Source organism: Cavia porcellus, unplaced genomic scaffold (genome assembly GCF_034190915.1).
Source record: "Cavia porcellus strain 051 isolate PalLab524CR breed Dunkin Hartley unplaced genomic scaffold, mCavPor4.1 scaffold_12, whole genome shotgun sequence".
NCBI lineage: Eukaryota > Metazoa > Chordata > Mammalia > Rodentia > Caviidae > Cavia > Cavia porcellus.
Genome location: NW_026947495.1, coordinates 60,017,514 through 60,045,071, shown reverse-complemented (window position 1 = coordinate 60,045,071; position 27,558 = coordinate 60,017,514).

Sequence of the window (27,558 nt, the reverse complement as noted above, 5' to 3'; positions counted from 1 at the left end):
ACTGGTGGTTCACAAGGACTGAGATACCAGAGAAATAGCAACTTCTGCAAGTGGATGGATTTCCTTTTGGAGGAATGAAACCATTTTGGAACTAGACAGTAGTGACAGTTGCACAGCACTGCAAATGGACTGAACGTTACTTCGGTCAAATTTTATGTTGTGTGAATTTTTTAAAGCCTGGGTTTTAAGGAATGGGGAGGACATCCTAATTCCTGTCTTTAGCATAGGCCTTTGCTCTTGAATTAAACCTTCAATTCTGTGCTTGTTAAAAGCTTCCCAGAGTTAATCAAACACCAATTTTTCCCAATCAACCACATAAGGGTAATACGTGATTAGGCAGGCCAACGCCAGACAGCTGCATGCACAGTTGACCTTGGTTGGCGTTAATCATCTAAAGGCTGCTGTCTGTCTCAGTGCCAGCCCACAGCGGCTCCTCGCAGAAGCAATGGAAAGCAGGCAAGCAGACATGTTCTTCAAACCACCAAACTGCAAGATTTATTTCACGCGGGGAATTTTCCCTCACTGAACACAGAGAGGCTCAAAGGTCCCTGCTGCTCATTGCAGGGATTCCTTGGTTACCATGGAGCTGGGTAGACTGGTTGCTGTACAGAAACATAAGCGTCTGTTCGTGGCATCACCTTGGGTACAGGGGTAGGAGCAGGGAAACTTCATTTGTTATTTGTACTTGTATTTATATGACTTTTATAATAAATAGACATATTGCTATATTTACATTTGCATATAAACATAGATAATACACAAATATAAAAAGTACCAGCTAGGCTGCTTGATACCCTTAACTGGGTTTCATCAGACACCAATCAGTTGAATCCAAACTAAAGACAGTCAGCAATGTCACTTCGAAAATGTCAGTGATGTAAACAATACACTGCCAAAAAGCTGCTCCAGTTTAGAGGAAGCTCGAGGGACGTGACAAAAGCTGTAAGGTCTATATATTGATTGGCTCCTGGATCTGAAATTGCCTTTAATTCTATAAAGGCCATTACTGGGCTAATTAGGGAATTTCAAAATGGGCTCTATGTTGGGCAGTGGTATTCTGTCAGCGATCAGTGTGGAAAGTCCTGTGTGTGACGATTCCAAGAGCGCTGCTGATTGTCATCCAGCAGAAAGGCAGCCTAGTTGACGTAGCACAGTGCATTCTCGGCCACTTTATTCACCAGATCTGCCACCCTGTGACTTCTGACTGGTCCTCAAAGTAAAAATAACTAGGAAAGGTCAAGATTTTGAATCAGTTCGGTACAAAAAGACAACCATGATAGCACAAGTGAAGATGTGAAGTAAGACCTCTAAAGCTGCTTCAGCGGATGGCAAGATGATAGAATAAACGTGTTTGCAGCAAGGGAGAGTGTTTGGAGGGGACTTAGTGGTCAAGTATGTTGTGCCATAGTGAACTGTTCCACCTTTAAATGGTCACCATATTTTTATCACACTATATATATTAGTATGCAAGACAGATGAAGTTGTACACCTACAACTAATGTGTACAACGAGATAAAGCAAATGTGAGCTTTACATTTTTACCTAATAACTGCCCCTAAAAAGAAAACAAAAAAGAAATTCTGAGTTTTATTACTGTAATTAACTGTGTACTTCTGCACAAAAGGCAGAAGTAGTGGTAAGAAGTTTTAGTTCTGAGCATCCAAACAGAAGGTGCAGCAGAACTTTCTTTACTCTTAGTTTAATAACAAACCCGACATTTTTAACAAACAGGGATTGCTTCTGCCTGCCTGTCTGCCCAGGGAAGCTATAAGCCGACCTGGCCCAGGCAAAGAGAAATCATTCAGAGACATGGTTTTTTCCAGTGGAATTATATTTTATGAGTTCTATCAGGTCTCCACTCCTCTCGCTTTAGTGATCTTCATTTACATGCACACATACTCTCTTACACATGCCTCTGGTGTTTCAGTAAGTCCAAGCACTGTAGAGTAATTCATCTCATTACGATAGACTTCTCTGGCCACGGAAACTTTCAGTGCTAGGCCAGCCTTGCCTTGAATCCAATGTGTGCCATTTTTGTGTTCTGTCCTCTTGACAAATTACTTAACCTTTTCCAGCCTCAATTTATTCATCTCTAAAATGGGATAACAATAAGCTTACTCACTCCACAGTGCTATTTGGAGAGTTAATAAGATTGTGCATGCATAGTGCCAAGCACACAAAAAGCACACCATAAATCAGAAAGCAATTACTCTTTAAATATCTTATTTTGAAGGCATTTGATTGTAATATATGAAAATCAAAGATCATTTTCAGAAGTCACTTCAATCGAAGAGAGGGGAATAGTAAGGGATTTAAATTTTCCCGAATGATTTACTATGAACAAAATCCTTGAAAAATGATACTTTTTAAGAGCAAACTTATTACACAATGACACTTCCAAGGTTTAATTATTCCTAGTATTTAACTACTTATCTTTTCAATTTTCACACAAAGATAATCATTAATATTATCATAGTCTAGAAGTAATTATTTTAAAAGCTTTTGCTATAACAGTTGAAGCCTCTCTGGCTATTTCTGGTACCAAAGAAGGTAAAAGTGTTTATTTTTTTTTTAGGGCTGACATAAAAGAGATTGATTTTTGATGCCAAGAAATCACTTAGCATTCATGTGCCTTCAGCTTCAAGGCATCTTGGAATATGTTTATCCTTCATCAAAATTCTTCTAGAGGCAAAATGCCAACTCATTCACCTCCCTCTTAGCTTCCCCCACAAATCAGGGAGAAGGTTGGAGTCAAGGTCACGACCTAAGCTCACCAGGGGTGCAGGCCGACGCTTTGGGTCCTGCCCAGAGGCTGGTGGAGAGCGGTGGTCCAGCTCCTCTCAGCACATCTTGCCTGATGAGTGTTAGACTCAGCTTCCCAGAAGAGAAACTGGGATGCAGAAATACAAAGAAGGTCCCCAAGCTTGGGCCCTAGGTAGGGTCCATCGTTTACCCCGTGAAGCATCTGCGAAGCCTCTGCACACTTTCAAAGCAGCCTCTTTACCGAATTTTGACTTGGGAAGTGGTATTTTTTAGTCGGCACTCTAAATTCAGCACTTGAGGCAAAAAAGAATTTTTAAAAACTGTTATCTGGTAGATATTTCTTTAGGGGAAGAATTGTTCACAAGAAGTACTGTGAGCTGGCAAAGTACTAGGCACTATTTAAGCAGTTCATAAACATTAACTAATACAGTCTTTAAAATAAGTTGATGTTATTATCCCCATTTAGAGATAAAGAAACTGAGGCAGAGGGGTTAAGAAACTGGCCAGAGATCATAGGAAGATGCCAAAAGGGTTTTGCTAAGCAAATTGCAGAATATGTAGTATGAGCCCATTTCTATTAGAAAAAGAATGTAGCGTGCGTGTGTAACTGCGTGTGTTCTGTGGAAGCTTAGGGCAGGGTTAGGACCAGCACATTTCAGCCACTGTCCCTGCCTACTTCTGGAGAGAAGAGTGGTGAAGCTGAATAAATTCACAAGGCTTTCAGACTTTGTTCTTTTTACGTAACATTTGAATATTTTCTAATGCAATGCTTTAAGCATTACGTGTATAGTTTTTTCCTTTAGAAAACTCAAATAAAGATCTGGTTCTAACCAAACAGCCACAGAAAAGAGCTTACCCTTCCCTCAGAGGCATGTGGAACTCTATTTGTGTTCTATTTGTTCTACTTGTGATTCTTTCTCAAGTGTGCAAATAACACATATTGCACACCTACTAATCATTGCGCAGGGAGCTGGCTATCCACAATCTCACTGGCTTCTCACAAAATTCCCTGTAAGGCTTATATAAGTTAACAATTTTATTTCAAATTTCAAAAGCGTATTTGGGAAGTATGTGGCTTATCAAAATGAAATAATTTATGTGGTATTTTATGTAGCACTTTCTTCTTTTGCATCTCTTACCATTTCATCTTCCTAAAGATTATTGTAAGAAACTCTATTAGTGTTTATTAATTATTATTCCTAAAGGGTTTTAGTCCCAGTTTATACATGTAGAAACTAAAGCTCAAAAGTATTTATTTATAAGTATTCCAAAAAAATTGATTTTACATTTGTCCAAAAGAATAATCAATTCTCTGAAAAACGCAAGTGAATTAGAAGTACAAACTAAAAATAAGAGCTCGATCTTCAACCGAATGTTCTCTTTTATTGAGATGGAGTCTTGCTATGTAGTTCAGGCTGGTCTTGAATTCACTATGTAACCGGGCTGGCCTTAAACCCCCAGGGATCCTCCTGCCTCAGCCTCCTAAGTGCTGGGATTACAGACATGCACCACCACTTCCAATTTACTGTGCTTGCACCAGAGCTTGACTGAACTGCTGCAACCATCTTCCATCTTAATGTCAACAGCGAATTTCAAGTCCAGAAGAGACCTCAGTTGTCATCTTACCAGTAGCCCTCGATCCTGGTTCCACATTGGAGAGGTTTTATGGTTTCCCAATGCTTGTGTTTTAGAACAATTAAATCAGAATCCATGAGTTGAGTAGGATTCAGGTATTTGCATTTTTAAAAAAAAAAAATTTTTTTTTTTGAAAGACAGGATCTCACTATGTAGCCCAGGCTGGCCTTGATGATGATTCTCCTGCCCCAGCCTCCTGAATGCTGAGATTACAAGCATGCACCGCTGCACCTGGCCCTCAGTGATTGTAATGTATAGCCAGAGTAGAGAGCAAGCAAGTTAGTTTTGGGGATGGAAGCTGGTGTCATTTTCGGTGCTAAGCCAGCTGACAGTACTATGAGAAGGTCCTAGAGTGTCTTGTGGGCTCAGAGGGCGAGAGTGCTGGGAGCAGAGTGCTGTGTACAGTGGTCGGCATCTACCTCCATGGTAGGTGACACAGGAGGGGTGGCGGCACATACACTGTGTACCAGCCCGTCCTACTCCATCCAAATCCTTCATTCAAAAACCAAGGATAGGGGCTGGGGATTTAGCTCAGTGGCATAAGGACCTGCCTTGCAAGCAGGCGGTTGTGAGTTCAATCCCCAGTACCGATAAAAAAGAAAAAGACAAAAAAAAACCAACAACAACAACAACAACAAAACCAAGGATACAAGGCCAGGGAGTTTATGTGATTTGCCATGATATCAAAACCAATTAGCAGCAAAGCCAGGTCTCCTCACATCTAGCCCATTTGTTAATATAACCAAGACTCTTAGCCCAAATACAACCCCCAGGAAGATGCAAAACCAGCCCTGTGATTAACCTGACCATGCCAGCACACATCAGCTTTTTCCTTTGTCTAAGTCCCATGTCCCTCACATCAGAGGGCAAAGAGGCCTGTGAAACTGGCACTGCCCACAGTGGCTAGATGGGCATCAGGCGCTTCCAGATCCTACTCCTCTCCTCTACAGCTGCCATCCAGAGAGAGAGAGAGAGAGGGAGAGAGTGCAGGGCTGGAGTTGGAAGCCAGGGCCAAGGCTTTGGTTATTACTAAGCCATGGGAGAGGCTGCTCAGGAATGCGCCTGGTAATGGGTGCAGGGCTGCCCCCTGCTTGCCCCAGGCACATCTCTCTGGCATGAAATCATTGCCTGTCTTAGAAACCCTTGGGGTGACTCACACGTGGTGGGGTGGGCTCAGGGGTCTGTCATGAAGGCCCCATGAGTCACCACTTCCTGACCAGCACACTAGGGAGACAGCATCCGGATGCACAGAAGCACAGGAAGAGCTGCTGGCTGAGAGAGGGTTACATGTTTTCAGGAAACTGGTTACTTGTAAAATAAACCTGTACACGCAGAGCACCCAAACTGAAAGTCAAGTTTAGTGGCCCCTCACTGAAATGGTGCTCTGTTCCTACTGATCTTTAAATTTTTCTTATTGTGGAAGAAGATAAATAACATCAAATTTCCCATTTGTGAAAGGAAATAAATAACATTATTTTCCATATTGTGGAAGAAGATAAATAACATCAAATTTTCCATTTGAGCCATTTTTAAGTCCACAGTTCAGCGGCATTTGTTACATTCCCTTTGTTTACAAACATCACCGCTATCCAAGTTTGCAGAACTTGCCCAGACTGAAACTCTGTACCCATTGAACGTGAGCTCCTCATTCTGCCTTCCCCTTAGCCCCTGGAAACCTCCCAACTTTGTGATTGTGAATTTGGCTATTGCTTATTGATATTTTACTTCATCGATCATTTGTTTTTTCACTTTATTGTCATCAACTTTTGCTTTTTGGTGCACATTTCTTTCTGAATCCCCTTTATTTAGAGAAATGACCCCCTGGAATTTCTATTCCCACTGAGACATTGCAGGTAAGAAGTAGGAATGGCCAAAGATTGTTCCAAAAGAGCAAAGTTCACTTTAGAACACCAAATCCAACATACGAAAATGCACCAGTTTGCCACTATCCAATGCTTTTCCCAGGGTAGATAGTGGGGACTTTGGAAAGCCACTAACACACAAGCCCCTGTGCATCTGTGAGGCTCTCTGCCTTCGCAACTTTTCTTGAAACCGGTGACAAGCAGAGTTCATGCATTTTAGTGGCTGTGCACATTGCGCCCACGGTGCATCCGCAGACCAGCTTGGCCCCGCACGCCTCTGCAGGAGCCAAGAGGTGATTTGTGCACAAGGACCGCAGCTGCTTCCATTCGCTGTCCCTGGGGAAAACTCATAAAATATACTTCCTTTTCCTTGCCACTGGTCTCAGGGCCAGCATGGACCAGCCTGCAGTGTACATGCTCCATAGAATCAGAAAGAGGTTCCCTGCTGAGAAACCTCAGTGGAGGTTTAGCCTAGGCAAATGTTCCTAACCTTGAATCCATGGACACCTCACCCCATGGCAACCATGATGGTCAAAAGTCAAAACTGTTTTGAGCTCAAACTAGGAAGTAACCAGGGCTGTAAGGAATATGAGGAAATATAAAAGGTGTGAACCTCTCCTGCAAGGAGCGTCCCACTCTGTTAGGAAGCTAGGACTCCAACACGGGGACTGCAGCAGGGTGATTCTGCATGCTTGGGGAAAGAAGGTGCTGGCTGAATTGGGTTCACTAAGAGAGAATGTTCCACTTCATGGGAAGCTGACAGCTGAGATTCGCTTAAAAACATGATGAATCTGTAAATTGCTAATTTTTAAAGATCTCTATAAATGGGCCTCCTGTAGCCCAGAGTTGTTGACCAGTGAAAGGAGGGAGGGAGACCCATCCTCCAGCAAGCTGAAACAGCCTGTCCCAGCCCAGCCAGGAGCAGGACAGACCAGCTGCCTGTCAACCCCTCCAGAACCAGAAGCAGAGGCCTCCAGCTGATTCATTTCCACACCCTTGCTGCTCTCCACCCACAGAACAATGCTGAAGCATTTCAAACAGCTCATACCAAATGCCCTGCTAATATCCCAACATAGCTACAAAGGAAATTAACGGTTTCCCCCCACAGGCTTTTATTTATACATAGTCAAAACCCGATTAATACTATCCCAGATTTGTAGATCTCCTATTTCTGTTGTTTTCATAAATCCTGTTGCTTGGAGTAAAAGAATAGGAATGGAATAATATAAAATCAACTTTAGTAATAAAGGAGAGGGACAGTTTGGCGGCGAATGGTGGGTTGTGTGATAAATGACTGCAGTAATGGGCTCAGGAAACACTAGTCAGTGACTGTTTCAGGATGGAATTGTGATCACATCCCACGCACACTTTCCCTAAGTAAGCTTTGCCATAAACCCTTGAATGTCCTCTCATCCTTAGGACAAAGGCCAAATTCTTTTTTTTCCCCTTTGAAGTGTAAACATTTTATTTTTGAGGACTTTCTTACTGCACATTTCCAAAGAGAGTCACATAAGAAAACAGAACTACTGTCCTCCCCTCATCCTAGAATAAAGGAGAGGAGAGCATTTCTTTTTAAATCATGACAGTTAGTAAACATGTCATATTACAGTGGTACATGTATGCCTATATTTATGGCAGCACAATTCATAATAGCTAAATATTGAAGGCAGTCTGTGTGTCCATCAACAAATAAATGAATAGTGAAAAATGAAACTGGGGAAGCTCTAGGGACAGATATACCCATAGGCTCTGCTAAAAATTTGGCCTTCAGTAAGATGGAGCAAAGAGCTCGAGGGTTCTAGCCACCTCCCCTGCAGGTTGCCACCTCTGTTAGTCACTTGCCTTGTGGTGACCACCTGCATGGGATGCTGGGGTTGAACACAGGTGGTGGCATGAGCACCTGCATCGCTCCCTGGCTTTTCCTGTTCCCAACAGAATACAGGCTGGCGAGATTGGAAAGATGATGGATGGAGTCTTCCAGGGAACACAGCCCCAGAACTCAGTACCTTGGGGACCTCCTGGCCCATATTGCCTGACCTTGCCACCAGCCATGTCCCCTTTTTCTTTCATGTCTGTAGCTGTATCACTTTCTCTCTACTCTTAGAAACTTCACACATGCTACTCCTCAATCCTAAAATCTGTTCCATCTCAGTCCTGTGTATAGTTGAACCCACAGGGTTCTTCTGGTCCCAACACAAATTTCACTTGCCCAGGGCACCAGTTTCTTTTCTTTTTAAGATTTTTTTTATTTTAAAGAGAATAAAACAAAACAAAACAGAACAGAGTAGATCAGAACAAAACAATGCAACAGAATTTCAAAACAAGCCAACAGGAAGTCAACAGTGGTTACCATAATGTCTCTTGTTTTCTTCAAAATAATTGTCCATATCTTCACACACGATGAATTCAAACAAGACAAAATAGTATAAAATTGTTCAAAACAAAAGAATGAAAGGATAAAGGCCTACAAACACAGACAATAGGAAAATCAACACTGGCTACTATAATGTCTCTTGTTCTCTTCAAAATAGCTATGTCTCCACACATATTGAAATTAAATAATATAAAACAGACTAAAACCAGTCAAAACGAATAAAAGCATTATTGTATTTTACAACAAGATGATAGGAAATCAGCAATGGCTAACACAATGTCTCGTTTTCTTCAACTGTTCATATCATCACACATATTAAAATTGATTTTTGTAAACTCTTTAGGAGAAGTTCTAGGCATGTGTAAGCCTATATATGTACATCTATCCTTTTTGTATTAGAGGCAAAAACCCAAACAAAACAAATTACAAGAAGCAATAGAGATACATAAATAACAATAACAAAGAACCCAAAACAATGACAATACAGGCTTTCAAAACAAGGTAGTAGAAACATGACCAACATTATTATTTTGCATAGTTCAAAAGAGTTACTCAGATTACCAGATATAACCATATAAAATTGATTTAATCCTATGAATATTAACTGTTCTCTTCCAAGAACAAATAGAATAACACAATCATCTTAGCTATCCTGTGTGTATATACCTATTTATATCTTTTTTCTTTTTCCTTCCTTCTAAGACACCAGTTTCTGATCTCCCTCCCCTCTCTCTTCCTCCTTGTCATTCTCTTCTGACTTTACCATCACTCCATCTTTCCTCATGTGTTAAATGAAGCTAACACCTCTCCTGCCCCTTTCCATATTTCCTGTGAGCACTAAATGAGATATTCTCTGGAATGGTAGACAGAGAACAGAAATCTAGACCAACCTTCAAGTGTTTATTGCCATTCTGCAGAGACTCAAAGGTCAAAATATTGTTGTCAGACTCCCTTGCAGCTATGTTTTCAGACATGATGTTAAGTTCTACCAGTCAGATGTCCTTGTACAGAGATTGAATATAGAAAGCTGAGAAGGGAGAGGTGTGAGCATGTGATATACAGATCAGATCTGGAGTCACATGACACTGCATCCAACAGCACTAACCTCCACTTAAGACAAAGATAGTACGCTCTTGAAGCCATCATTTCTGGCAGTGACTTCCTGCCTGTGGCAGCAGTGGGTGCTATCTTGACAGGCCAGGACTGGGGTGCTCTGTGGAAGTTATCCTGAAAGCCCTGCTGGAAGCCTGCATCTCCAGCCCCTCCAGTCATGTTGTAAGCACCTAATTCCCTCAGTAAATTCCTTCCTTGGGTGGTTTCGGTTATCTGCACTGAACTGTCTGATGCATATCAGAAGGTGCTTCTAGGACTATAAACTGCTATGGAAATGTGATTTATGGTTGCACATCAAAGCCCCAAAGTTATTAACAAGAGAGGGCTGAGAGGAGTCCTCGGCCATAGAATACATTTCAGGAAGAGCAGACAAGCAGCCATACTCTAATCCTTTCCCAAAGTCAACAGTCATTTTTTTTAAAGGAAAACTTTCAACAAGTTAAGAGTTTATTTAAGTGAAGAATGATTTGTGAATAGATAGGACAATACTGAGAACCAGAAAAGGTTTAGCAGCTCCACTCTGCAATGCAGGCAGAATATTTATAGGCAGAACCAGAAAATAAAATATGACCAGATTAGTTAAAGCTAGGCAAATTTTTTATTTGGACACAGTCTAATCAGTTGCTGGCCTGTGATTTGTTAATACTCAGCTACTTGTGTTTGGCTGGAGTTCAGCTGTCTGTTGTACTTCTAATTAGGTTTTCAGTTTGTTTCTGTATTGTTAGGTTGTAGTTCATTATGTAATGGCTCAAATACAGAGACAGCCTCAGGCGAATGACCTCCTGTTTATTTAACACCCTGTAATCCAGAATCTACTTGAAACACTGAAGTGTCTCTAAGTGACATCTTAGAATCCAACTCCCCGTCTTCAACTTCATTTTCCCCTACCTAAAAAGCATAAATCATCTAGAGTTTGCCATCTGTGGCATTTGAGGACAGTTTTCCAGGGTTGAGCTTCTCCTAATGCATATCCAGAGAGAGAGCAAGACATTCTTTTAGCATGTGGGAATCTCCAGAATCATTCTAAATGGCCGATATATGCTGCTCTCTCTTTGGACAGACATATCCTGTATCCTTGACAATTATTCATTCCAATTCCAGGAGGGAGTCAGAGAGGAGGCGGGGTTTTGTTGAGGCTCACCCTTTGCACAGCAGCAGACCACTCTGGTACCTGGTAAAGCTAACCCCAGCTGAGGCTGTTGGGGTGAGTCCTAATAGGACACCACAGAGGTCTTGCTTCTTCAGCACATTTTTCCTCAACTGTGTACAAATTCCAACTCAGCAACCAAGAGCTCAGCTGGAATGCCTGGGGTGTAGCATTCATGGGCTTGCAGAGAAAACCTGAAGCCCAGATGGAGTGTGAGTGAGGCCCAGCTAACACCACCTGCAGCATCTGATTATCTCCCTGGCTCATCAGACCACTCCAAAAAGGCTCTTGGCAATCACCTGCCAGGATGAAAGGGTCTCAGCCAAAGAGGCCGGCAGGGAGCAGGGAGGGGGGGAGAGAGTAAGCACGCAGAGCCTGGAGGTGAGGCCATAGAAGTTGCAGAGAGACAGAGTAAATAATGTGAAGCCCAGTTTGTTGTTCATCTATGTGAAAATGAACTTGTGTTCCTTCAGAGTGGGAAATGCCCCTTCTTGCTGGAACAGAAAGGGGGGCACGTGTGTCCCCAGTCATGCATGCTCAGGGAGTAGTATTCTGGAATCCTCTCCTCACACAAAGCTCAGGGACTTTCTCCCTTTGAGGAGAGCATGGCTGAGGTGCAGCACTCCCACGTTCACACAGTTTTCATCCAGACTTGCTCCATCTGGATTTATTTTACAGGCTGGGTTTTTTTAATGATTTCATTTGATGAAAAGAATATATCAAGTTTTAAAAACAAAACAAAACTAGATAGCCATTGAAGGCTTCCCATCTTCTTGATTTCTAGCCTATTGATTCTTCCTTCCACAAACTTCATCAGACTATGGCTAGAAGAATTCTACGGGATAAGAGGGCAAAGTTTGTGCCCAGGGCCTGCCTGCAGCACATTATTACTGAGAGGTCTCCTAAGAAAGAACCACTCTTAGGAGGAAGAGAGAAAGCAAATCAAACTTGGCCCAGTGATGTCACCCTGGAAGCGAGGGTACAGGCCCCATGGACACAGCTACATTCTAAAAGAGAGGACAGCAGGTAAGAGGGGGAACGCTATTGAGCTAGGAATCCTATAAGCCACTGGGAACAAAGCCTCAGGGCTCTGGATCCACTGAACAAAGAACAACACAGAAGTAAAAGCTCAGCAGCTCCTCCGCACAGCAGAGAAGCCAGCTAGGTCAGCTGTGGTGACACTCCTCAGTGGGAGCAGAGCAGATCTCAGATCTGCGTGGCCTGGGCTGTGGCAGGCATCATGGGCAGCAAGTTTCAGGAATATTGGGACCACACGGGCCTCAGCAGGAGCGCTCCCCACTGTGTTCAGCCATCATGGGCCACCCTGAAGATTCTCTAAAAGGAACGTAACCAAGACGGCTAAAGGCCCTGTTTCAGTGAATCAGGATGGAGCTTGAAAACTGTTACACTGATTGCGGGCTTTTCCTGAAAGCCCCGTATGGGGTGGCCTGGCAAACACAGGCTGAAAACACAAGGTGGCGGTGATGTTGAAGATGAGAACACGAGAAAGAATTTCAGATTATTCCTTTGCCACTAACTTTGATCTAAGCCCTGTCTTGATGCGGAGTGAGAGATGAGCACTCTCCATTGGGTCATTAGGGGAGGTGCTCAGGGTGGGTAGGACTGGAAATCCCCGGACAGAGCAGATCACATGAGCAGAAAGCAGAGGCACAAAACTTCTAGCAAGAGTTAAAAGTCTGACCAGTAAAGGATCCTACTGTGTCTAAGTAGAGACAACAGACCCAGGCAAAGAGTTTCCTCCAGAGCAGCTCCAGGATTGCTGGTACTGGACTATCTTGACCTCTCTGTGCTTCCATTCCTTGTAAAGCAAAAAGAAAATAATAGAACAATGACAATTTCCATTTACCTCTAACTGCAATTTTTTTTTTTCAAAGAAAATGCGTTGATATCCCGGAAAAATGTTTTTGGAAGGCAGGTAAGATGTTTCTTGGCAGTGAGGTCACAGACACACTTTTGAGGTTCTGTGCAAAGTAATGGGCTCTGATCCTGAAAAAAAAAAAAAAGCCCACATATTAATGTAACTCTTAAGTGCTATGTATTTTCAGAGTCCTGAAATCCTGCAGGTCACCCTACAACCCTAAAGGTCTACAATTCCCAGGTAGAGAAACACAAAACTTTTTTTGGCCATTTTACATGACAATACTGAAGAGTCAGATACTTCCTCAGTCATTTCTACTACCAGGCCGTAAAATGAGGTGTCTGAGAACACACATGTCAAAGTCAAGTACCTGAGGTTCAAATTTCATTTCTGCTATATGGTATGCAAATTCAGGCATCCTTGCCACACACATTCTTGGAAAACTGGATAGAGGCAGCCATTGTTCCTCTAAAATGGCGGATGGTGTGTCAAGGTGAAGCTTCACGCAAGGCAAGCTCAGCAGTCTTCTTGTGGACACTGGGCAGAGTCTCCCATTAGTGTGGGGACCTCTCTTTGTGGCTTATAGATGTCTTCCTCCAGTGTCTCCAGATGGTCTTCCCTCAGTGGATGTCTACATCCTAATCTCCTCTTTTTATAAGGACACCAGTCCTATTGGACCAGAACCCACCCTGCCGAATTCATTTACCCTTAGGTACCTCTTTAAAGAGCCTATGTCCACAGACAGCCACATTCTGAAGAACTGGGGATTAGGAAAATTTCAACACATGGATTTTGGAAGGTGTATAATTTAACCTGTAACATCACCAACAGAAATTTGCTTAACAAATGATGACACATTCCTATGATGGAATATCAGGTAGCTAATTTAAAAATAAGGCAGCATTATAAATCTTAAAATTACAGGTCCTGAAGTTATCTCCAAGATATATATTTAAGTATAGAACGGTGGGTATGATGTGCTGGGGAAGGGGAGCATTTCCAAACAAAAGTGTTGGAGAAAGAGGCATAGGAGTGAAAAAATGCTTTAATTTTTACTGTAAATATTCTCATAAGTTTTAAATTGGGTATACGATCTATTTTTAACACGAATAGTAAAAAAATCAAATTCAAAATGCTATAGAAGTTTTGGTTTTAGAAGGGTGCATGAGCACATGTAGGTTTGTTCTGCAAAACTGACGCATAGTAACAGGTTTGCTTTATTCTCAAGTATTTCCCCCACCCCTGGGCTATTTCTTCACAAATGCTTCTTCACAGATGCCCGTCTCCATGGCAGCTGGAGGGTGCTGCTAGCTCTCCCTTTGTGGTTCCCATTTCATCTCTCTCTCTCTCTCTCTCTCTCTCTCTCTCTCTATCTCTCTCTCTCTCTATCTATCTCTCTCTCTCTCTCTCCCTTCTTCTCTCTAATCCACTCCCCCACCCTGTGAAATGCAATTGAATAAGTGGAATTTTCTAGAATTCTGGAGAACTCTGAGTGCCTGTGCCTGGAGAGAGTTCCTCAAGGAACCCTGTCAGGTTATTTCCCACTGCCAAGATGACAGAAGAGAGGAGGCATTAGAAAGGAGAAACCATCACTCCAAATAGAATGGAAATGAAAGCACTGCAAAGTAAATAGCTGAAAATTTCCCAAGTGTCATTCACTATTCACAAAGACTGTTTTTAGACAACATAATAATCCACTACAACATTTATTCTGTCTGCAGGATTATTACAGCACAATTTTACCTTTCCATCTTCTATGGCATCGTATGAGTTCTTTAGTAGTCATTCTTTGTCTTTCTCAAGTTTTGGGTTAAGATTCATCCAAATGCTGACTTGGGGAGATCGCGGGGGAGGGGAGTGGGGACTGGCAGCCAGAAAAATGACACTTACAGTGCTTTCCCATGACCTTACATTACAGCTCCCTGCTGGCCTTTTCCTGTGTGGTCCAGCGTAGTTTACTGTGCTCCATCTCAGGCCTGGACTTTCTCCCCTTCCCGCTTTCCCTTACCTTAAAGTTCTAGCTCTTCCACAAAAACTTTCTGAACCACAACAACTTACACTGTTCTTTCTCTTTTTAAAATCCTTACGGTAGATCGTTTACAAATGGGAAGCAGACTAAAACTATGTGGAGGTGGGATGTAAAAATACCCAAGATGTATCATGTATGTATACTGACTCCCCATGATGAATGTGATCAGTATGCACTACAAACACCTACTAACAAAAATAAAAATTTAAAACAAAAACCATAAAAATAAAATCTCTGGGGGTGTTTTCAGATGTTACCAACTTTCACTCACCAAATCAGATCCCTACTGTGGGCTATATTTTGGGGGTAGAAAGAACAAAGGTCTACCCAACTTAATCAGAGGGAAATGGTAGGAGACAAGGAGGCAGAATATTCAAAGAATAGGTAAGAGATTAGGAGAAAAACAGGCATGTGCAGCACCTGATAAGAAGCCTAAGTGTAGCCCGTCCTCACGGAAACCAAAGCGTCAGGGTATTCTAAAAGGGGAGTCTAGAGACACAAGTGCCAAGTCTCCAGTGCTCCTCATCTGGTTATCTGTCATTTGTTTCTAAACATAGCAGAGCTGTTACCCTCAGAGTATCTGCCTGCTTTTTTATCATCTTACTGTCCTGGCCCCGCCACGCAGTAGCTCATACTTTCCCTGCTCCTGACTTCAGCAGGTCATCATGATTTGGCTCACCGGGGTCCGAGAACTACCACTGATATCCCTTAACATTTTTCTTTCCTGCCACCTGCTAAATTTATTTCAGTGTTTGAACTTCAAATTCTTAAATAAGAACTGAATGGCCACTTAAACTTTTGGGGCAGGCTGTATATGTCTTAGCCAGTGGTTTGGTTGAGCTTGGGTTATGAGTTTACTCCTGGCCCAGCCCTCATTTGGGAGACACTTTTTTGTCTCCCTTCCCTTTTCCAGGCCACCCTGAGCTTACTCGGTGCCTTTGTGCAGGTTAGAAAAGGAGACATCCTGTGGACACTTGGCTTGGCAAGCCAACCTTGCATAAATTGGAAAAAGTGCCTTGGTCTGGGCTGAGACAGACCATGCCAGTGCAGACCCCCTGGCAATAAGTAGAGCCAGGCTGGATTCCATCTCGTCACCTCGGCTTGGAGGTGACGATGGGTTGAGCACAGCCACCTGATGGGTTGAGCCAAACCCACATCCAACAAGTTTTACACAAGATTCCCATCACCCCTTAAGAAATGCGTGAAAATCATTTTTCACTTTCCTTGTGACTTAAAATTTTTGAAAGTTGTATTTTATTTCTTCTTTGCACCAAACTGATATGTGGCAAGCTTTCCCTATCATGGCCCTTCAAATCTACAGTTGAGAATTGGAAAAAGGACACTAGACCAATCTTACCAATGCACATGAGCTTCAGGTCCTTGTCCCAGATTCTAGTGAAGAAAAGCCGCGGAATCCTCTGGCAAAAGATGGTGACTCTAAGACACCAGCGTCTTCATATTCCATGGTTTAGCGTGGCCTGCTTTCCGCTGCATGCTATGTTCACCCCACACCTCTTTCAAGCCTATCTTCAAACAGCTTCCTTCCTGCCTTTGTTCTCTGTCCTCTGGGGATGGTCCCCTTCTGAAAAATTGATTTATACCATTATTGAATCTAATTGAAGAATTTTGTGCCTTTGAGATCCATCAGTCATCTTCTCTAAAGGCAATTATCTCTGCTGGAATACACATGGCTTCCCCCTTCAGCAAAGCCCATTCTTCTACAGAATGCTCTACCATGTTTAAAACTGTGATAAAAAAATAATTACAGGATTCATTTCACTGATACTATAATAGATTTCCGGTGTGAATTAGATTCTTAAGTATGTGAGGTAGTTTGGAATAAAAAGGAGAAAGATTAGAGGAGAAATTCAAAGAACATAGGACATCGGAATCAGCAAACTTTAAAATTAGAGCGAGAGGAAAAAAGCCTTTTCTCAGTTGCATTAAAAATAACATAGAAGGTCTCTGGGCCCAAATTAATTTCATTAAATCATCTTCTCACATTTGGCACAAAGAAAAGGAACTCATCTATAGTCCTTCCAGCTATCAAACAAAATTACTTTCATTTTTCTCTGTTCTATTCATACATATAGAATATACATATTTATAGATATCCTAGCCTTAGTCATAGATCCTGGCTAATTTTACAAGATTTCCAATATGAAATTGGATTCGGGTCACTAACTAAAGGCCAACAAGCAAGTTTTGCCCTGTGGAGCTCTTCTCTCTTATGCAAGGGTACCAGAGATGGAAGTCATGACCGTAGAGAGGACATTTGGCAGGCAAGAATATCAACACAAAGAGTTGAGGGTAATGGCTCTGATTCTCTGTCTGTAACCAGTTTTGTTCTTAGGCGTTTAAAGGTCTCCCTGCTTCACTCCGCTCATTTTTTTTTTTTATCGGTACCAGGGATCGAACTCACAACCGCCTGCTTGCAAGGCAGTTGCTTATGCCACTGAGCTAAATCCCCAGCCCCGACTCTGCTCATTTTAAAGAGATTGCACTTGAAAAATAACTTTTAAGTGCTGCCTAAAGAACTGATGTCTGCCCACATCCCTATAGGCACAGCAGTTCTTCTTGGTCTCTTTTTCATGTCAGGCATTGAGCCCAGTGTGGTTAGCAGCAGGACATTTCATCCGCAGGTAGGGCTCTCTCAGAGGAGCCAGGACAGAGCAGCTGGGCAGGGGGGGCAGAAAAGAAAAGGAAAGCTACTGGGTGGAGACAGGGCTGGGAGACCTTGAGGGAAGATGGCATTTGGAGAAGTAGAGGGAAGGGGGAAATGAGGAGGGCATTTCAGGAAAGGCACAGTGACATATCCAGGGTCCCAGGAGATGAGACTCACTTGACCCAGAGCCAGGCCTGGGATACAGAGGAAAAAGATGGCTGTGGGATGGAAATCAGACAACTGCAGGGCTGACAGGTAAAGCACAAGATCTCCAGAAGACTTCTGAGCAAGGGGATGACAAGCTGAAATCGGTGTGGAAAGATTAGTCTGTCAGTTTTTCACAAAGCAAACATTTCTTGATGCTTATGAGCTGCTCACAAGCAACTAGGAATACAAAGCTGGAACAGGGTGCAGCTGCCCTTGAGGAGTCTGGCAGAGGGGAATGCAGAATGGAGGGGGCAGAGGAGAGAAAAAGCGGGGGCTGGATGGAAGCAGTGGCTGGGAAGACGGGGAGGCAAAGATGAGATAATGAAAATAAAAATGAACAGGATTTTGTGGCTGGCTACTCAAGTAGGGAAATAAATAACAAATCACTACTGTTTTAAATCTTGGAGTTCCAATGTGGCTTCTTCCTCTTGGGCTCATAACTCAAGCATCTTTTTCAGCCTCCTGTGCAGCTGGCCGAACCACACACTGAGACCTGAATAAAGATTGAGAACAGAAGTAATGCATTCCTCATCCAGTCCTGGTCCCTGTAAACCCCAAGGCAGCTCCTTCCCCCTTTTCCTGATCAATGAAGGGACTCGAAGGCCAACGAAGAAGCCATACCCACAAGTCTGAAGGGCCTCAGTCCCTGAATGGCTTCATGGAAGACTACAAGCCAAATGGGGCCACCACTTGAGCTTTTGGTGGCTGCCATGGTAGTCCCTGCCATTTCAAGGTCATTTATCACAGCCTTGACTTGAGGCTGAAACAACAGTCATGGTAGCTTAACAACAAGTACAGGCAGTTGGGATGGATTAGAGGAGAAGGTTTTAAAAAACAAACAAACGGGGCTGGGGCTTTAGCTCAGCGGCATAAGCCTGCCTTGCAAGCAGGCAGTCAGCAGTCCTGAGTTCGATCCCTGGTACTGAAAAAGACAAAAACAAAAACAAAAAAAACTGAGTACCTCCTCTACTGTTGTTTTATTTTGCAATAATAAGAAAACCAAGACTAAACTCCCTTAAAGGACGATGAAGACGTTATTGACAATGCTGCTAGCTTTTTAGCAGGGCTTCCAGGAAGTCTTTCTCCACAATTTGCAGACCCATTCTGATGGGTCTGACTTGGGTCATGTGCCCTCTTGGAAACCAATCAGAAAAGCCAGGAAATGTGATGGCTCTGTCTGCTCCACTCAGCACTGGGAGAAGAGGTAACTGTACCCCAGAGTGAAGGAGAGGATGATCCCCCAGAGAGAAATCAGGGTGCTACTCCTAAGACACTGAAAAACAGTAAAAGTGTTTCACTTTCCATAGAGAACATGGCTAATTATTTGGAAGGACTTTGTAGATGGCTTGAAATGTGAAACCTAGGCAAAGCAAATTATAAGGCAGGCAATTAATTGAGGCTCTTTTTTTTTTCCTTTGGTACTGGGGTGGAACACAGGGCTACTTGCCTACTGAGCCAAACTTTCAACTCTTTATTGTAATATTTCTTGTTTTGAGACAAGGTCTTGCTATATTGCCCAAGTTAATGTCCAACTTGGCTGAATAAAGTCACTCAAATGGGAAACTCAGCCTCCTGAAGCTCTGGAATTACAGGCACACCCCAGTAGGCCCAGCTATGAGGCCTTCTTTTTTCTATTTCCCCAAATTAGAGAAGATTGCAGGTAAAAAGACGATTGCTTTCGGAAATCCCATTGGATAATGTGGCTTCATTATGTTCTTTCTAGTAAAGTGTCTTTTATCTGAGAGATGTGGAAAGTAAGCAACATACCAGTGTTTTAGGGACACAGTTGAAGGACATGAAAGAGATAATCTATATTTTGGAGATGATATTGTAAACTTTATATTTTCATGACTTTTTTAAATGCTAGTTTCCAGATTCAGTGAAGTCTGCCAATTTGGGTTGTGCAACTCCAGAGATTATCTCTTACTGAGAATTTAGAGAACATGAAAACAGTGCCTCCCAGAGTTGTACAATATACCAGTCCTGGATTTAGAAATTCTCCTTCGCAAAAGAAAAAATCTAGACCTAGAAAATCTGATTCTAATCTGAACCTCCTCTTCCTACCACATGGAACATTCTAAACCCTTCCCACACTTTTTAAAACACCTAACCTTACTTTGGTCATCAGTTCACTCTGCTATGCTTACTATTGAACTTTACATGTCCTCCTAATATTCCTTGTCTCTCAGTCTCTCTGTGTTCTTCTGAGCCTGCCATGCTGGTTCTATCCTGTTTGGAGTTCTATAAAAACTTTACTTCACCCAAGCATCTTCTGAGATAGAGAACTTTCCTGAAGATTTAGGATTGTCACCCAAGGAAGAATTATATCACATATCTGAGGCAGCAAACAAATTAGTAACAATTCCAATGAGACACTTTAGTCCTGACATGTTCCTCTCTAGCAGCTCAAAGCTACTGTTTTGACCCTCTCCCCTGTCCCAAACAGCCTTCAGTCTTTTCCTCCCCGAGTCCTTCTCCAATATTCTCCACCTACATCCCTTTATGCCCAAACCATTCCATCTTGGTTATCATAGCTTTATCATACTGTAAATCTTGAGACTGTCATCTAACTTTGTCTATGCAATAGTGTCTTGACTGTTCTATATACATTTTAGAATCAATTTCCATTTAAAAAACTGAGAAAAACTATTATCAAGATAAAATTCCTAATCAGTGATCACAATACCTATATTTAGGTCTTTTAAATTATCTCTTAGCAATATTTTGTAGTTTTCAATGTTGGGGTAATACATATATATTGAAATTTTTAACTCTAAATATTTCATATATTAATGAACAGGTGCTGACTCTTCATACCTTTAATATAGGACTAGAATCTATTTTTTTATGTTGACCTTGTGTCCTACAACCTCACTAAACCACGTGTAAATGTCATAGCCACTTGGGAAATAATCTGGCAGTTTTCTATAAAGACAAACATATACTAACTATATGACTCAGAAGTTCCACTTTTAGGAAATAGAAACATGTCCCCTCAATGACTGGCATGCAAATGTTCATTACAGTTTTATTCATAATAGCCAAAACTGGAAACAAGTCAAATGTCCATCAAGAGCTAAGCAGATAAACAAATTAAAATAGATCCATACAAAAGAATACTACTCAAAAAAACTACTATTAATCAATAGAAAGGAGCTAACTACTGATACACACAACATGTGTAAATCTCAAAAATATAATACTAAGGGAAAGAAGTCAGACAAAACAGTGAATATTATATGATTCCATGTATACAAAACTCCAGAAACTACAAACTTACTATATAATGACAGGAGTTGGATCCATGCTTGCTTGGAACAGGAGTTCAGAGGAGTACAGAGGATGAGGCACATTATGGTGAAACACAAATGTTCTGTGTCTTGATTGGGGCTGGTTACAGGGCTGTTTAGATTACTCTGAACCCATAGAATTGTACATCAAAGTGAATGCATTTATTGCATTGTATTTTAGCTCAATAAAGCTGAAAACTATTGGGCTACCTTTTATAAAGCAAGAGGCGTATATGCACCAAGAACCAACTGAACTTCAAGAATGTAGTAAATAGGACAGAAATGGGATTTTCTTAATCTTCACTAAGCCCTTAGCCTCTGGATACAGCACTGCACAATAAAGCTTCCTGCACTATGTGACGTCACCACTAGGGATACACGGCTATTGGGCACTTAAAAACATGGCTGGTTTACAACTGATGGAGTAAATTGTAAGTTTTTAATTTTAATGAATTGAAATGTAAATAGCCAAGGTGCTCAATGATACCACATAGGAGGATGCCGCAGGAGCAGGAAATGTATGTCCTGTGTCCTTATGTACCTGTTCCCTAATCTCGGGTCTGGTAGTAGCTGCTCCACAAAGGCTGAAAAAGGCAACGATAAAATAAAATAAAATGTAAGTAAACCTGTTGTTGTTCCAAAGTAGTGTAGTAAACAAAATGTAAGCTATGGAGCCAGTAAGCACAGGATTCAAGTTCCCACTGAGTTCCTGGGTTCCAGTTCTGTTCAAATGGGGCTTGTACTCACTACAGACTTCATGCTGTGTGATGAGGCTCAGGCAAGAGGATGACCTTAATTTCCAAACATCGTGCACATGGAAGGTGCTGGATGTATAAACAAAGATGGAGACTGCATCTGGTGCCCCCAGAAGGACCAAAAGGGTCAAGCTCACTCAGGCATCCTAGAGCCAAAGCAAGACTGTGCCTGTAGGTATATACCTTGGTTCCATCTTGGCTTTGACATGCTAATGCTGCAATCTCTGCAGAGGTCCGACCACCTGCTCCTCATAAACCTTCTACTTACATACACACGTGTGACCTTTCCTCTCCTGAGGACTCTTTACCAGCATTGACCGCTGATTTGCACGCTTAGCAACTGCATAGGAAATGATGCTAGCGGCTGTGATGTTGGTGGCCTGCTAGGATAAAAGAAGCAGCAGCAAATGAGGACCCCAGGGTGAATTACAATCGCAGGGGATCCAGGAACAGAACCTGGAGTCCTCGTTTGCACTCTCCTCTGTTCCAAAGTTGTCCTGCCATCTCCAGTAAGACGCTCACTCCTCCCTCCTCGGCTGTCTTTGTCTTTGAAAGCCAGGAAACCGACAATGGATTATTATCTGTGCGTGCAGGTGTTATTGAAGAGACCAATTTGTGAACAATGGTCCTTCCCACATTGTCCAAACAGAATGATTGCTCCGCAGCTGTTATTTGCAGAACCTGTCAACGTTCGCGAAGCTGCCGCGGAGCTGCCAGCTATCCCGGAGCAGGCCCGCCTGGCGCTGCCCACCGCTGACAGCGCCGCCCGGCCCTCGCCCGCAGATGCCCACCGCTGGCTGCGCGCTCGCCGCGCCACCCACCCTGCCACCCGATCGCGATTTCGCTGGGTCCAAAGCCTGCTGCTGGCGAGTCTCCCTTCCTGTTCATATTTCTCTGAACAAGAAAACAGAATGGGTGGACGGGAGTGGCTTGGAATGCCTGATGGGATGCGAGTCTAAAGGACATAAATTCGTGTGGACGCTATGCTAAATGCGCGGCCCAGGCGCCAGGTGCAGGTCTCTGCCCTGTAAGATCTGGGTGCAGTTGTCTTGACTACACCAATTCTGCAGTCTAGGAATGCCCAAAGACCTCGCCCAAGAATTCTGCTAAGTCTCAGGGCGTCCGATGTCCTCCGGCTCCGGCACTGGCCTGTGGTGCTTCCTTTAGCACCCCACTCCTCCTCCAGCTCCAGTGAAAAATTTCCACTGGTTCACTCAATACATCAGCGGGCCGGAATTTCACTGGAAATGAGGAGAGGGTTTCCCCCAGGAGCCGAGAGACGCGTCTTGATGGGCTTTCATCTCCCCGCCCCACACCCTTCCCACCGCGCATCCTTCCATGTTTCACCGAGAAAACTCCAATTTCCTTCCCTTTCCCGGTACAGGCGGAGAAACTCAGGCTTCCGCCCCCACCCCCAGCTTTGCCACCCAGTTCCTACAAGGGTCTTCCAAGTACCAAAGCTCCCTCTCCTTCAAGGAAGAAGCACTGTTTTATTCTTGGTACAAAGATCTTCAGTTCCCGCTGCTGTCCTTCTGGCGCCAGAATGTCTGCTGGACTGCCAGTTTCTCAAAAAAGTTCACTGGCCTTCTGCACACAGCAGGACAGCTCACTAACAGTGGGAACTGAGTTGCCCAAGAAGCAGAATTGCATGCAAAATTTCACCCCTGGATTTCCAACAACCATTTGGAAACCACAAAATGCTGCATCTTGCAGGATGCAGCCGCCATGCTTTCCAGGCTCCCTAATGATATATGGATACAGGTGGAATTCAAACCCCATGACCTTTGCCCCTTCCAAATCCCTGACAGGTGGCTGCAGTCTTCCTCAAACCAGCTGATGTGGCTGTGTGCCAGTTCAAGATTACAGATTTGCACACACAGTACTTTGTAAGTACCAGCCATACTTTACAGTAAAAGAGCATTTTGAGGCTGAGCTGTAAAATGTTTCCTAAATTTATTCTGAGACCTCTGCCATGTTCAAGGACGGAGCTGTAAAATAAATTGAGCAGCATCAGACCTCTTCATAAACTCCATTTTATGCTAATGATGACTCCAAAATGAAGTCACGTCCTTTATGAAATAACCCTGGGTCTGTTTCCCTACATGTAATTTTTTTAAAAAGGTACATGTGAAAATGTACAAAGCATTCTGTGGTTCCTCATAGAAAGAAAACAAAGACCATTCAAAAATATTTTATTTTAATCTTCATCTTAGCATCTTTTGGTTTTAGAATATTACTAAGAGTATGGAGGAAAAACAAATGATGTAAAAGAAAGTTGAAATCAGCTTCCCAAAGAATACGCTGAGAATTCAAGAGATGCCAGTATCTCAGGGTTCTGGAGAAGTATGTTTAACACCCTGAATTCCATAACACCAGGGTAGCAAATGCAGATTCTTATAGAACTGGGCTTCGTGAACACAAGCAAAAGTCACTGGATTCGAGTTGACCTGCTCCCCTGCTCAGAACAGGAATGAGCCCACGCCTGCACTGATGCTGGGTAGATGGCTGCCACCCAGCCACTGTCCCTGTGGCCGGGCGGGACTGTCACAGCCAGGCCTGGGAGGAGAGCAGCTCAGTGCATATTAACAAGCTCGGTAGAAGGGGGCAAACCACTTGCTTCTGTACCACAGTAGGCTGGGGAAATGCAAACTGGAAACCATGCAAATATTTATCTTCAGAGACCTCCAAAGGACCTCTGGGGGGAGGAAAATAAATCTCTACACGTGTTTACTCATAATGATTTCCAACAGCCCCATCTAAATACAAGCCCAGCATTTCATTAAACAGACTTCTTCAATGACTGCTGAGCTGTGTAAATACATTATAAATAAAGGCATGAATCCTCTTTTCTGGCTGGCTGGAGGTGTAATGTTTGGAGACAAGATCCTTGTCTCCCAAACTGATCCCTTCTCTAGGGACACAGGAAGCAAGGAGTTTGCCGAAGGATTTTATTTCCCATTTCAATACAATCATGAGGAATGGACTTCCTTCCATTTCAAAGGCATATGTGTTTCCTTTTACAGTTTTGGGATAACACGAATTTGAAAGAAAGGGAAAGGCTTGTGCAAAGGGTTTAGCCAATTGCACTCTGACCTTTGAAATACTCCAAGAAAGTGCTCAGATGGGCAAGATCAAGAATGCTCATTGAGCCTGAGGAAAAATGACTTCCAAAGATCCTGTTTCCTTACCTGGCAAAGTTTCTGTGGGGTTCTTGGTTGGACCTAAGAAAGAAAAGATCATGACCTCAGGGTATCCTTGACACCCTGGCGAGCCCCAGCACATGTACACACACACACACACACACACACACACACACACACACAGACACACAGTTTTACACAGTGACTTGGCACAGGTAAGTTGCTCTTCAGGCTAAGGACTCTCTGTGTCATCAGAGAATCTTCCCTCCTCCCAGCTCTTACTGGAGTAGGGCAGGGCCATGACTCAAGGAATGAGGCGGTAGGGAGAAGCCAGTTCACCACTATGGCTTAAAACATCCTGGCCCTTGCAAGTATGTTTAACTCATAAACTTACCAGTCACCTGAGGAGAGAAGGAGGGGTGCAGGCGTGGGCTTGAGGCAAGGTGGGACTGAGAGAGGAGTTGGACAGTAGAGAGTGGGAAGATGGTTACATCCGTTTTCCTGCACATGGCTCACAGAAAGCAGGAAGGAATTAGTCTTGTCACCTCTGCACACCATGCCTTGAGTTGTCCATTGCGGGCAACAATTACGCCTCTTGCAAAACCCCTCATCGCCGAGGAAGTGAGGTTCCACAAACACACGTGACCTACTGCAAGAGGAAATGAGCAACACGGCGGAGTGTGACAGTCCGCAGGAGCAAAGGGCCGCTGGGAGCAGCATGAACTCAGATCTGAGCCAACAGAGGGCTGAGTGCAGGACACATCAAGGCAGGGAGGAGACAGACAATGCCAAACCCCAGTATCTCAGGACTAAAAGATCCCCCTTGGGCATGGTGGGTCCTTTGTGAGTATGACATCTAATTTGGCCACATTGAGAGATGGCACAGGTCCAAGGAACCCAAACTGCATAGGGGTTGAGTGTGGAGCGTGGAGGTGGCACTGCTAACTTTTCTGCTCTTCATCTTTGTGCCCAAAGCAAAACATCTCTGTCCTTCAGCTTGATGACACGAGATCCAGAGTAAAAACTTTGGTCTCTGTTAGCCCACATCACAGGAAGGCATAAAAGTGTTTCTTGCCTGTCCCTCCTGGCTGTTCACATTTAGCCACCATGATGTGCACTAGAACAGGTCTAAAAACACGGTGTTGGCAGAGGTGACATCTGAGAGTCTCAGCATCACTCACCCAGCTCCCCAGTCCTGATGCAGATGCTAGCACTTCCATTAGCATGATTTGCAACTGACTTATTAACAAGCCCCACTGCTTCTGGCTTGTATTCAGACCCCAATACAAAGGAATGAGTAAATGCTGTTTTCGCCACAGCAGTTTCTCGCCTCCTTGGCAGGTGGCAGCGGATGATGTATGGAATAGCTGGCATCTCCTCCTCCTCCTTGGAAAGGAATTCAGCACACAACAGCCCTGTCAGCCAACCCACCAGCCAGCTGACTCTCTGGGGGCAGTGGCAGGCTGAGCAGCAGAGCTGGCTCCAGCTGCCAGGGAGGGGAGTGAGCCTGAGGCGGCACTGGTTCTTCCCCGACCCTGGAGCCTGAATTCCCAGGCTGCTTCAGCCTCCGTGGCCCACAGTGTATATTCTAGCTCCTAAAACCAACCTCCCTATCCTTATGTGCAATCAACTGCATTAAAATGTCACTAGAACTTTTCCTGATGCCCTTTCTAAAAGCCCATCAGCTCCATTAAAGATCTCCTATAATTCACCCCTTTACTGTAATATGTACATCAGCACATTCCACTAAGCACAGAGCTATTGACATAATATGAGTCTTCTTCTCGATGCTGAAACGTATAAGAATATCTTCTGTGTTTTTTATTTGTTCTATGTTCTTACACAGTCACTGTTTTAAGAAATTTGGTAGTTTCTATAGGGAGAAGTTGGCATACGAGGCCCTCAGTTTCTTCTCTGGCCCAGGAGTGGCTCCCACAGTCCTTATTCAAGGGTATGGGACTGCAGTCTAACTGGACAAATGGGAACTTGTCTGAAGCTGGCTTTGCAGAGCAAGCACCTGCATGTCCTAAGATCTGATGTTGATGTATACAGGTTCAGAGTAGAAGCTCGTGAAGTCATGAGGAACCCAAACCCTGCCCCTGCCTTGGTGCCTCAGAGTTCTTAAAAAATGAACCTCAAGGGATGGCCAGCCAGCTGTCTGTTGTTCAAAAGGGAATCCTGTAACACTTCCTATTTCCAGGAGCACAAGGCAAGATTTAGGAGACAAACATGGTCGTGTGGGTGGTGTGAGGTGTTTCAGGCTAGTATGTTCATGGGGCAATAAGCGTTATCAACAGTTGTGCAGGTACCAAATCATACACACGCCTAAAAGCCTTGAAGACACTCTCACTTAACCCACGCCACAGCCTCGTGAGCACTGTATCACTATCAACTCCTCTTTAGAGACAAGGAAACAGAGCCCAGTTCCAAGATGCAATAACCAGCAAGCGGTACCCCTGGGCTTTGAGCCCAGATCCATCTGACTACAAAGTTTCCCTTGTCGTTAAACCATTCCAAATGTATCAGTCTTCACACTGGATTCTGATGTCACTCCTTGCTATCAGCCCTCAAAGCTAGATGTTTTGGTGCCTCCCCTGCCCCTGCAGGATGTAGGGGAGTCACCTCCCAGGTCAGGATTGCAGGGTAGCCCTTGGCTCCCACAGGTGACAACACAGCAGACTATCAGAGCAGCAGCCAGG